Source organism: Eschrichtius robustus, chromosome 9 (genome assembly GCF_028021215.1).
Source record: "Eschrichtius robustus isolate mEscRob2 chromosome 9, mEscRob2.pri, whole genome shotgun sequence".
NCBI lineage: Eukaryota > Metazoa > Chordata > Mammalia > Artiodactyla > Eschrichtiidae > Eschrichtius > Eschrichtius robustus.
In genome coordinates, this window is record NC_090832.1 from 46,805,948 (window position 1) to 46,818,613 (window position 12,666).

At 43.3% G+C, this 12,666-nt stretch overlaps 1 pseudogene; it reads right to left on the reverse strand.

The window, feature by feature from the left end:
- Positions 1 to 6,679: 6,679 nt before the first annotated feature.
- LOC137769324 (sentrin-specific protease 2 pseudogene) lies at positions 6,680 to 8,437 on the reverse strand (annotated as a pseudogene).
- Between the last annotated feature and the right edge of the window lie 4,229 nt (positions 8,438 to 12,666).

A 12,666-nucleotide genomic window follows, 5' to 3' on the forward strand; every position in this document is an offset into this window, starting at 1 on the left:
TGGAAATTGTCCTGTGAGGAAAACAACCTGAGATTCTTTCTCCTGACCTTAATGAAATTCAGAGGCATTTATTGATCACCTAATATGTTCCTAGCTTCTGAAAGATTTACCGAACAATTACTAAAGGTCACTAGGAAAGCCAGAGTTAGAGGTGTGACTAGAATACAGCCCTCCAGAATTCCAGCCACTTGTCAAGAAAAGTCTCTAAATGGTTCTATTTATTATTTATGTCTACCTACTTCCTAAAAGGATTTGAGGTGGCAATTTTCTAATTAAAATTTGTTTCTAATCTCTTTCTAATCTTGTTTTATTGGCTGCATTTCAATCCTTTTGTACTTAATCAACCTTGAATGGTAACATGTATTGAGTCTGTATAAAAATATGAATTAGCATTAAAATTAAAATGTACGCACATTTAGTACACATGTAATGTTTATGGACATATTTGTATTTGTAAGCTTGTTGAAAGAAGCTGATGATAATGGTTCATTATGGGACTAATCAAAACCATTCTTTTGTTAGTGATTATCTGTCAAATTTGCACAGCTGCCTTTCTAAAAATCACATTCCAAAGGTGTCACAGTCCAGCCAAACACAGTGAATACACATAAAGAAAAGAAAAATTCAATAAATTAATATTTCAAAAGCACATTAACCGATCTGGAAACAAATATTTTGATACAAGAATACAATTTGCCTAATTAAAGTGTCACTACATATAGTATAAGTTTCAGTGGTAAAAAATATATGTTTATTTGTCTTGCTAATTCAAGAATTTTGAAGGTGCTCACATGGGAAATATTATACCTGCCACCATTGTGTGCTGTGCATGTGGACACATGTGTATGCACGTGCACACGTGTGTGTGGTTCTTGACAATTCTATAACAGTGTCTCATCCTCATGTGATTATCACATTACTCTTCAGCTTGATCATCACAAGTCTTCCACCTTGGAATTGTATCAGGTTTCTCTGAAAACACAGTAATAATTAATTAATATTAATAATGAAAATAATTATATGACAACAGTATAATTAATAACGAAACAGTGATTCATTCATTCAATCCACAAAGTCTAATTGAACAACTATCACTAGATTCTGAGTTATTTTTCATTATTTATTTATTTATTTTTGGGTGCATTGGGTCTTCGTTGCTGTGCGCGGACTTTCTCTAGTTGCGGCGAGCGGGGGCTACTCTTCATTGCGGTGCAAGGGCTTCTCATTGCGGTGGCTTCTCTTGTGCAGAGCATGGGCTCTAGGTGCGCGGGCTTCAGTAGTTGTGGCTCGCAGACCCCAGAACACAGGCTCAGTAGTTGTGGCGCACGGGCTTAGTTGCTCCGCTGCATGTGGGATCTTCCCGGACCAGAGATCGAACCCGTGTCCCCTGCGTTGGCAGTCGGATTCTTAACCACTGCGCCACCAGGGAGGCCCCATTTTTCATTACTTTTAAATGTAAAGATAAATTTAAGAACAATTTGTTTACTTGGTATTATTATCTGCATCTATTGTGCTTGAGGCACTAATTTTAAATTGCTTGAAATTAGTAAGTACAAACCTCCAAGCCTAAAACTCAGAGCATGGCATTGATAACTCTTTCTGGGAAACAACACTGAAATTAAAAGTTTTTTGAGGTGAGGGGCCAGATCATCATGACAGAATAGCCCCAGTGCTCTGCGTGGGAAAGAGCCACCTCATGGGAAAGACTGCAAAGGGACCAGACACCCACTGAGCATTATCTGTGTTTATACCCACAGAATGACCAGCTGACTTCAGTTACACAAACCCTTAATTTGGATAGAGTTTGTTGAAATTGGTCAAATTGGTGACTATGTGATTGTCCTCAAAAAAAGTTACTTCAATCTTTCCAATTTCTCCTTCAAACAATATCTTTGAAATATCTGGAGACAGAACTTAACAACTCTTTATGTGAAATTACTTCTTTCTCCATCTCTTTGGCTGGCTCATGCCCCCCATGGGCCCCGGCCCCTGCAACGTGCTCTCAGAGCATTCAGGAGCCCTCAACAGCTCCTTAGCTCTGCTGACACACAGCCAGCCAGCACCACAGGCCACCGTCAGGAGTGGCTGTCTGTCAGTACTGCAGCCAACCCTGCTGGGCACTGTGGCTTCCCAGCTGGCATTGCCACCATCTCCACATCCCCAAAGACCTATGGCAATGTATGTATGGGTATGTGTTGGGTGTGTGTGTGTAAGGGGCGGGGCGGGGGGGGAGATCCTGTCTCTCCTTATGTTATACTCCCTTTTTTTTTTAAATATTTTTTTCTTTTATTTATTTTTTATTAATTTATTTATTTTTGGCTGTGTTGGGTCTTCGTTTCTGTGCGAGGGCTTTCTCTAGTTGCGGCAAGCGGGGACCACTCTTCATCGCGGCGCGTGGGCCACTCACTATCGCGGCCTCTCTTGTTGCGGAGCACAGGCTCCAGACGCGCAGGCTCAGTAATTGTGGCTCACGGGCCCAGTTGCTCCACGGCATGTGGGATCTTCCCAGACCAGGGCTCGAACCCGTGTCCCCTGCATTGGCAGGCAGATTCTCAACCACTGCGCCACCAGGGAAGCCCTATACTCCCTTTTAAGAAGTACAAAAGCCATCCTATGTAGATATCAAAAAAGGTGCCCTTTCCACTCTGTGTTCAGAATCCACCCTCTCCATAAGGCCAGGCTAGAGTGGAAGACAAATCTGAGTAACAGACCCCATGGTAAACTCAGAATCTCATGATAGGTGTTCAATAAACCTTTGTGGATTGAACAGATGAATGACTCTTTCCTGATGATGATAGAGACTTTACTGCTGGATTAAGCGTGTCTGCCTGTCTCTTTCTTCCCTTAGAATGGGACCTCTGCCCAGGAGATTCTAAGGTCCTTTATGCAAATAGATCTCTGGTGGCCAACCCACCATACAGCCAGACATGTTCCCCAGCAATGGACATAATGCAGGCTTTTGCTGGGCTCCTGAACACCCATTATACTTTTAATGCATTGTAAGATACAGATGCTAAGAACCAAGGGCTAGCTTCAGACTCTACACTTCAAAGACCTTTTCATGCCAGGAACCAGCATGACAGTTTAAATCACTTCTCTCCTTTATGTCTCATAATATACGACAGTGAGGCAGCAGATGTCAACTTCTATTTATAAGAGTCCTGGCCCCTCAATAACATGGATCCCTAAATTTTCTCTATTAAACTGTTAAATTTTACACTTAATTTAGCATAAAGTAAAATTGTGAATTTCAAAAATAATGACCAAAACAATAAACTAATTGCCACTTTCATCACAGTAAACCATGCTCTGAATATCATTGTTTAGGGTTTTACAGTATTAAAGGTGAACAGTTTAGTTCACTAATGGTATAGAAGTACATATAGCTCACTGTTGTCGTTTTTAATTACACTTGACTTCTACCTCTTTTTCATGTTAACACATCTTAGCCTGAGAATGTGCAGACACAATACGGTGGACTCAAAGAGAAGTAGACCATTCATAGGCCACAAAGACACTGGAAAAAAACAGGAATCTATGTATACACAATAACTCTCCAGTCATAGAGTAGAACAAACACCCACTTTTATTTGCTTTGGCACATTTAGGAAATCATTATTAGATATTAATTAAAGAATGATTAAAGCTAATTATTTGATGAAGGCTCCATATGTCCAAATAAAATAACCAGACCATGGATGATCTACTTCTTTCTACTCTAATAGTGGAAGTCCCTGCAAATTGAAATTGTCATTCCCTGAGTCTAGTTGATTCTTGCGTCTCAGTTGATTGGTTACATCATATAGACACAGGCAAATCTTTTAGGAACATACTTTGATGCATGAATGATTTTGGAAAATTCAGCAAGTGAAGAGGCAGCAGCTGTGAATACATGAAAAGTCTTGACCTGAGTATCCACCTGTCAATAGAGTTACACCTGTCAGGGCAGGATGGTAATATGGTTAACATCTACCCACTGGGCTGCTTATTTCAGTATCTCACAGGTAATTCTGGCAGAGACTCAAAAGAAATGTTTCTGCCAGTTCCTACCCCTCATGTTGCAGATAAGCCGCCCAGGTGGAGAACCATTATTCTCTATTCTAAAATGTAGGTGTTGACTTTATTGTCTTAGTAAATGCAGCATCATTAAGAGAATGGTGTCTTTGGGACTTCACTGGCAGTGCAGTGGTTGAGACACCGTGCTTCCCATGCAGGGGGCACAGGTTCTATCCCTGGTCGGGGAATTAAGATCCCACATGCCGCGGGACCAGGAAATAAAAACAGAGAGAGAGAGAGAATGGTGTCTTTGTTTAACATTTCTTCTCATTGTAAGCAACGTTAGGACAAGTATTGTCATTGACATTTCCCTTTCCCTTGAAGGCCACAGACTCACACTTTGCACCACAGTAAATAATTTTAAAAAATGTTTTTCAAATGAAAAAATTATAACTATTTATTTAAATAATATCAAGAATCTTGAAAATTCATTATTTGCTGAAAAATAGCTTCTCATGCACAATACCACTCAGAGCCCACCAAATATGGATGATCGTAGATACATGCATTTAGTGTAGGACCCATCACAGGGGGTGCAAGGAGGGCCATTTGCTCCAAGACTCACACTGGCAAAGAGGTCACAGTTGGACTGGTGACATTACCTCCAAATGAGATTAGACTGCTGTTCCTGAAAAACTCTGACTTATCTTTTTTTTTTTTTAATTTATTTATTTATTTATTTATTTATGGCTGTGTTGGGTCTTCGTTTCTGTGCGAGGGCTTTCTCTAGTTGTGGCAAGCGGGGGCCACTCTTCATCGCAGTGCGCGGGCCTCTCACTATCGCGGCCTCTCTTGTTGCGGAGTACCGGCTCCAGATGCGCAGGCTCAGTAGTTGTGGCTCACGGGCCCAGCTGCTCTGCGGCATGTGGGATCCTCCCAGACCAGGGCTCGAACCCGTGTCCCCTGCACTGGCAGGCAGACTCTCAACCACTGCGCCACCAGGGAAGCCCATGACTTATCTTGTTTTTTGACTTTTTTTTTTCCAGACCACCTTTTATTACATCAGAAAAGCAACACTAGGCACTAGATCTTGCAAAATAAGTTCTGACCAACTCTAAACTTTCTGAAATTAAATATGCACAACCACTGTAAGGTTTTTAATGAACAAAACAGTTAAATACAAACTTTCATTTGCAAAATAGATTACTGTATAACTGGCAACCTCAGAGCCAAGTACTAACTTTTCTCGCACAGATTTCAGCGGCAGTGGAATGGGGAGATGTAAATCCTAATGAGTACCAAACTTAATTTTGGCTTTATATATAGAAAAAAACTTTGAGGAAAAATAGCTTTAAATTGAATAGTATCTTTTGAAATAAACAGCTCAGTCCAGCACTTACATATGTGAGGTTTATACTCAACCAGATCTGGGATGAAAATGAAGATTTAGGGTTTACAGTGACTTTAAATCCAGTTTCAAGAGTAGCCAAGTCACCTCACTTCCAGAAAGGGAAGTCTCTTTAGGATGACCATGACACTCTTCTGAAGACACTTGGATAGCCAGAGTTCCTTGGCCACAATTCCACTTTTCCACGACACTGTGCCAATGCTGTAGTGTGGAACTTCCTCTGAAAGGCAGCCAGAGCCCTACACCACAGCACTTCTCCTGGCATTTTCAAGCCTCAAAAGAAAAAAGACCTCCTGCTTCAAGTCTGCAGTTATGGCTCCGGCTAGAGAAGTTAATTAACCCTTCCCCTCCCCACTGCTTTCCCTCCTGATCTTCAGCAGGGAGTGGCAGCTTAACATTCCTTTCAGAAATAAATAGTTCAAATGAGTAATTTAGAGTTAACTTTAAAAGAGCCTCAGAAAATAGCCACTGACCATTATGTTTACAAATGAGTGAGAGAATGAATACACGTGAACACACAGAAGAAACAAATCATAGAATAAATCCTTCATTTCCCACATTCATAGGGGAAAAAAATCTTTAAAAAAGAGTATTAATTAGCGTTCGTTCTTGTGTGGATTGAGAGTCCAGGGCTCTGAGCAGGCATGGCCTTTATAAACAGGGTTGCAAGCAGCCCTCCGCACACCAAGTCAGGACTAGGGTGCAGAGAGGGGCCTTCATGCACTTCTGACAGCTCAGTACCTGTGAGAGAACAGAGGTGATGCAGGGACTTTTTTTTTTTTTTTTAAATATCACTCTTTATCTCTGGTAACATTTTTTTTTTTTTTAACATCTTTATTGGAGTATAATGGCTTTACAATGGTGTGTTAGTTTCTGCTTCTGGTAACATTTTTTTTTTAATTTTTATTTATTTATTTATTCTTGGTTGTGTTGGGTCTTCGTTTCTGTGAGAGGGCTTTCTCTAGTTGCGGCAAGCGGGGGCCACTCTTCATCGCGGTGCGCGGGCCTCTCACTGTCGCGGCCTCTCTTGTTGCGGAGCACAGGCTCCAGACTCGCAGGCTCAGTAATTGTGGCTCACGGGCCTAGTTGCTCTGCGGCATGTGGGATCTTCCCAAACCAGGGCTCGAACCCGTATCCCCTTCATTGGCAGGCAGATTCTCAACCACTGCGCCACCAGGGAAGCCCAATGCAGGGACTTTTTAACCCACAATGCATGAGGTATAGGGAAGCGTCCATCATGAAAGAACCACCAGCAGCTGGAGGGACCGCGGCAGGGCATCCTCACAGCAACTGCTGATGAAGGATTTCCCACACCATCTTCTTCCGGAACAGAGACATCTGGTGCTGAGTAAATGTGATGGGTTTGTCCCTAGAGATATAATCTGCATATTTACAAGTAAACATTCCACAATCACTCCCATTCAACTGTTGAGGAATCTCATGTGCCTTCATGAGGTAGTGGGTCCACTCTAAAACATTCAGGTCAATATTTCTTTTGGTCTTACTTTCATCCTGTAAATACTGAAGGAGAATCTCACAGATCCTGTGGCCCTTTTGTCCCATAGAATCCAGATATTTAAGACACGTTTTCTTAGCTCTGTCACTACCAGGCTCCAAGGTACCTTCTGATGAATGGGCACCAGAATAAGTTCCTGTTCAAAGAGACTGACCCCTTTGGTCCATCTTTTCACTGCTTGGTAACCCCCAGACTTTAATTTTGGATAGAAGAAAGTACTGAATGCATAAAGTGCTAGATACCCTTGTTTTTTATTTCTTTCCACCAGGAGATTCATGTAAAAATTAATGACTTCATCATTGAGCCAGTGATAGTTCTTCAAGGTCTGGATATCTCCTGGAGTGATTCATAATTTGAAAGCGCTACTTAGGATCTCATCCTGTGGGCCATGGCCTAGAGCATTACTGATTTCCTTTTCCATGTCCTCTGTAAGTTCAAGAAGATCATCCGTCCTTTTATCCCTCTCTTTGCTTGAGCAGTTTTTTTCTTTTGTCTCAAGTATTGACATCTTCCTCCTGAGTCAGCCATTGTTTCCACTGCCCAGGCGGAGTCGGGCTGACACTTCTTCAGATAGGTCAGGCTCCAGCTGGAGTCCCCTCCTACCTTCATTTTCAAGTCTGATTCCAACTGTCTTCTCTGTGTCAGAAATTTTCCCCTTTGGACACCTCTTTTCACTCCTCACTGAACATAGAGGTCCCCTTGTTTCAACAACTCTATATTGTTTTGGAACAAACTGAGTTGTTTTGACTCCATGACTTTGCTCTTGCCCCCAGCCTTTGGTCTTTAATGTGTCCATCTGACTTCTTTGAGAACTATGGTGAGTTGAAGTTACAGGTGGAACAGAGTTTCCATGTCCACCTTCTTTAAGTCACTCTAATAACCTTCGGCATTTCTCTCTTTCCTCTTTTTGAACACCCTCGTCCACAGTACAATGGGGACACCTCAGACCCTTGCCACCCTCTTCAGAAATCATCTCTGTTACAACCTGTTCCTGAGGCTTCCACATTAAGGAACTCTCCAGATTGCCTTTGCTATGGTGACGGCCACCTGGTCTTCTATTACAGGCTTCTGAGCTCAAAGTAAAACCAAAGGAAGGCAGGACTCTGCATGGCTGATCTCGAGTAACTTGTCACTCTGATCTTTGGATAGGCACTTATTCCATTAGGAGATTTATTACCCAGTTTCAGCATGTTGCTCCAGGATCCAGAACCTGTCAGTTCAGAAGATGAAGAGTTCGAAAATACCTTTCCTGAAGGAACCACATTCCGTGTTCTATTACAAGCAGAAGTTACCATGGGCTTTGTGGTCAGCTGGAATGGGAATCCAAATAAGCTGGCAGCATTGTAGAAACTGTTTTTCACCTGGTGAATAAAGCAATCTAATCTCGGTCTTTTGGCTGGTATTTCATCAGTGTCCACTATAGAAAACAGAGTGAGTCACCTCTGCCTGAGTCTCGTCTGCCAGTTGGTGCCTTCAATGTCCTGTCGTCCACAGTAGAGGCAAGGACCACTGCCCATCCACTGACCAAGGAGTGGGATTATCCTTAACCCCAAATCTACTACTGCCGGAGCCATTCTCAGACCTAGGAACTCTTCACTGGAGGCCCAGAAGAGAATCCCAAAATCACACGGAGTACAAGGATATTGAGATTTCTGCCCTTGGTTTGGATAACTTGCACCCATGTACGGCCAGAGGAGCACAACCTCATTGCTTCAGTTTTCATAGGGTTTCCTAACCAGTTACCCTAGTTTTCCAAAAAGTATTTTTTGACATATTTTTGTTAATACACCCAAAACCTCAGAAAATGGTGGTAGGCCCCTCGACCTATGAGAGGCAACAATCTCAGACTTCTGGACCTAAACTCAGGCACAACAGGATCAGTAGGATGGAGGGGGTGTCCCTTTAGCATATTCACTTTGCTTGTCCTAGTCAATTGGGTTGAGAAACAATAGCATGGGATCCACAGGCCTGCAGGAGAATGCACTTCCTTTCGAGCAGGGCGAGTGCTAGCCGGGAGAAAAAGTACAGGAACACTAACCCATATTCCCATGGAAATGCTCTGGTTTCAACATTCCTTTTGAAAAACATAGCTTCTCTAGTAAGTCGGTCACACTCCAAGAGGAATTAAGCTTGAAAGATAACAGGACTTCAAAAGCCAGATCGAAAAGACCAGACCCGAGGCTGTGAAAGGCATTCAGAAGAGAGAAGCGTTTTAACTCAGCTTTCAAAGCATGTTCTCCCTCCTCTTTGAAAATTTCTGACACTCTCAGAGTTGCTGAAGATTTTCCCATCCGAGACATCTTTCATCAGAAAACCATGAAATAACAAAAATCTCTCTCCAGGTAGAATAGGAGGAAAATATGAAAGTAAGTTCAAGTAAGTTGCCACTTGTTCTGCTTATTCTTGGGCCTAATACATCATCTCCAAGAAAGTTACTAGAGTCTTACTTATCTCACTGCAAATTATCAGGATGCACATCCTAGTGTGAGTGGAACTGAGGCCCCAAACACATGGCCCCCAACAGGAAGCAGAGGTCTTGGCAGGTTGCCAGAAATGTGTCTCCATGACCCATTTGCCGGGGGTGGCCAAAAACCAGAAGGGAAAAAATAGGCAGTAGGAATAAAAGGTGTCTATACACATCTCAACACTTACATTCCTGCCTTTTTCAGGCTACTTCCTTTACCCAGAATCCTCTGTTCTGTGTTTACCTGGGTAACCTCTGCTGACCCTTCATGGCTCAACTGAGAATCATTCCAGTTACGACTATGTGCCAGGCCCAGTGCTAGGCACAAGGAACATGACAGTGCACAGTGCAAGATGCCTACCCTCAAGGAGCTGTATGCCAGGCTCACAAGTGGGCATGATGAACAGTGTACAGGGAAAGCAATTATCCTAAGCTCATTGCTTGGCACAGAGGATGAACCAGTGTACAAGATGCCTACCCTCAAGGAGCTGTATGCCCGGCTCACAAGTGGGCATGATGAACAATGTACAGGGAAAGCAATTATCCTAAGCTCATTGCTTGGCACAGAGGATGAACCAGTGTACAAGATGCCTACCCCCAAGGAGCTGTATGCCCGGCTCACAAGTGGGCATGATGAACAGTGCACAGGGAAAGCAATTATCCTAAGCTCATTGCTTGACACAGAGGATGAACCAGTGTACAAGATGCCTACCCTCAAGGAGCACTTAGATTCAATGCTGGGCAAATGGAAAACAACAGTGCACAGGACACCTACCTCCAAGGAGCTGAGGGCGGGCTGAGCTCTGAGCACAAGGAGCTTGACAGTGCATGATGCAAGGTGCCTGCCCACAGAGGTTGAGTGCCAGCCTCGGCACTGGACCCAAGAAGCACACCAGTGCAGAATGAAATGAGCTTACCTAGAGGGAACGAGAGTCCAGGCTCAGTGCTGGACACAAGGAGCATAACAGTGCACAATCCAAGGTTCCTACTCATTGTAGATGTGGGCCAGGCTCCATATGGGCAAAATGGACATAGTGGTGCACTATGCAATGTACTTCAACAACACAACTGCCTTCCTTGAACCCCTTGGCCTGGTAATTGCTTCTACACCCTCCATTTATACCCTGATGAACATCATTTTTGAGTGAAATATTTACAGTGTTTATTTCCCCCATGAACAATAAGCATAGTGAGGGCATCAATTAGACTTTGTCTGTGTTCCCCAACACTAAGCACAGTGACCTCAAAAAACCCAAACCACCACCGGCAGTGATAACATACACATATATGGCACTGAACCAAATTACTAAAGTTCTGTTCAAAACAATGCCAAAGAAGTTACAGGGAAACATTTTGCTTGCTGTATTCTAGTTAGTACTTTTGCATCAGTGTTCATGAGTGTTACTGGTCTTCAGTACTCTTGCCTTGTACTATCTTTAACTGGCTTATGTATCAGTGTCAAACTTGTTTCATAAAAGAAGTGAGGAAGTTTTCCTTCCCATTCCATGTTTTAGAACATGTGTCAGCACATTTTTTCTATAATGGGTTGACAGTAAACGATAGTAAATATTTTAGGCAATGTGGTCCATATGGTCTCTGTGTTGCAACTACAGTTATCCTTTAGTATCCACGGGGGATTGGTTCCAGGATCCCCACGGAAACCAAAATCCAAGGATGCTCAAGTCCCTTATATAAAATGGCGTAGAACAGTTGTACCCCAGCATGTATCCATGCGTTCTCTATCCATGGATACAGAGGGCTGTGTGTACTCAACTCTGCCGGAAAGCAGCCATAAACAATAAGGAAATAAGTGGGAGTGACTGTGTTCCAATTAAACTTTATACATAAAAATAGGTGGCGGAGGGCCAGATTTGATCTGTGGGCCTTAGTTTGCGGACATTTGATCTGGAATAATTTACAGAGCAGGTGGACCATGTGGTCTTTGATGGTTTGGGAGAAACGTACCTGTGCCTGATCTTAGTGAAGAAGACTGTAGTGTTTCCCACTAAATAAGATCACAAGATGTTATGGGTTCATCTTGCATTTTCCCTGCCTCAGTTCTGGAATGACCCACTTCTCCGAAGAGCCAGTACCATACTGCTTTAGTTATAGAGGCTTTATAGTATGTTTAATGTCTGGTAGAGCTAGTTTCCCTTTGTAGTTTTACTTTTTTCATGTTTTGTGACAGGATCGTCCCTGGCTTAGCCAACCACAGAAAAACAGAGATTAGGAGGGTACATGACCCAGAGGCAGACTTGCTCACAGGGATAGGGTCTGAGAGGAGGAAGCCCAGCCCAGCAGGCCAAATGTGGGAGCTAGCAGCTCGAGTGTGGCAATATTGTGACCATGGGTCCCATGTCTTTGGTCTTGTCGAGGAAGATGAGAGTTAACACCAGGGATATAAGGAGAGGTCTGGAAGCAGTGACTCCAGGTGTGAAGGCAATCCTGAAATCCACTTATGCTGGGTAACAGCAAGTAGCAAGGATCTGCTCCAGGCAGGTTTGCTGTCCCTACAGAGGAAGGTTGCCTGGCATGGACAAGGCAAAGGCCTAAGTATAGAAGCTCAAGGTCCCAAGACGGGGACCCCAGCAGAGGAAGCAAGTGAGATCCCTTGGCAGAACTGCCAGGAATCCAAGAAGTAAACTGAGACCCCAGAATAAGGCCCAAGGTGAGTTACCAAAATGGGAGCATAGGACAGAGCTGGATAAGGACTAAGTGGGATTTAGGCTGAACTCCAAATGTCAAGCTAGAGCTCCTAAGTTCCTCCTGCTCAATGTCCCAGTAACAGAGCCTTCAGGTGGGGTTAATTACTCTGGCTTTGAAGGAAGGAAGGAGAGAGAACTTGGCAATCATCAAGGTCAGACACAAGACTTTGAGTTTCTGGGGTTGTCCTTAATTAGCCATGACTTTGGGCAGGCCACTTTGCCTCTGGTCTACCAAGGGAATTGAATGAGATTATATCTAAGGCTCCTTTACTTCTAAGAGTCAGTTGACCCCCAATTAAGAGCAATGGAGGGACTTCCCTGGCAGTCCAGTGGTTAAGACTCCATGCTTCCACCACTACAGGGGGCACAGGTTTGATCCCTGGTGGGGCAACTAAGACTCCGCATGCCGTGTGGGGTGGCCAAAAAAATAAAGAAAAATAGGAGCAATGGAGACTTGTGTTTCACCAGCACATTCTATGTGCCATACATGCTGCCAGACACTTTACATACATTAAAGGGAAGAAAACTAGTGGTTTTTGTTACCAGTGGTGATAAATATTTAACAACCAGCTCTCTT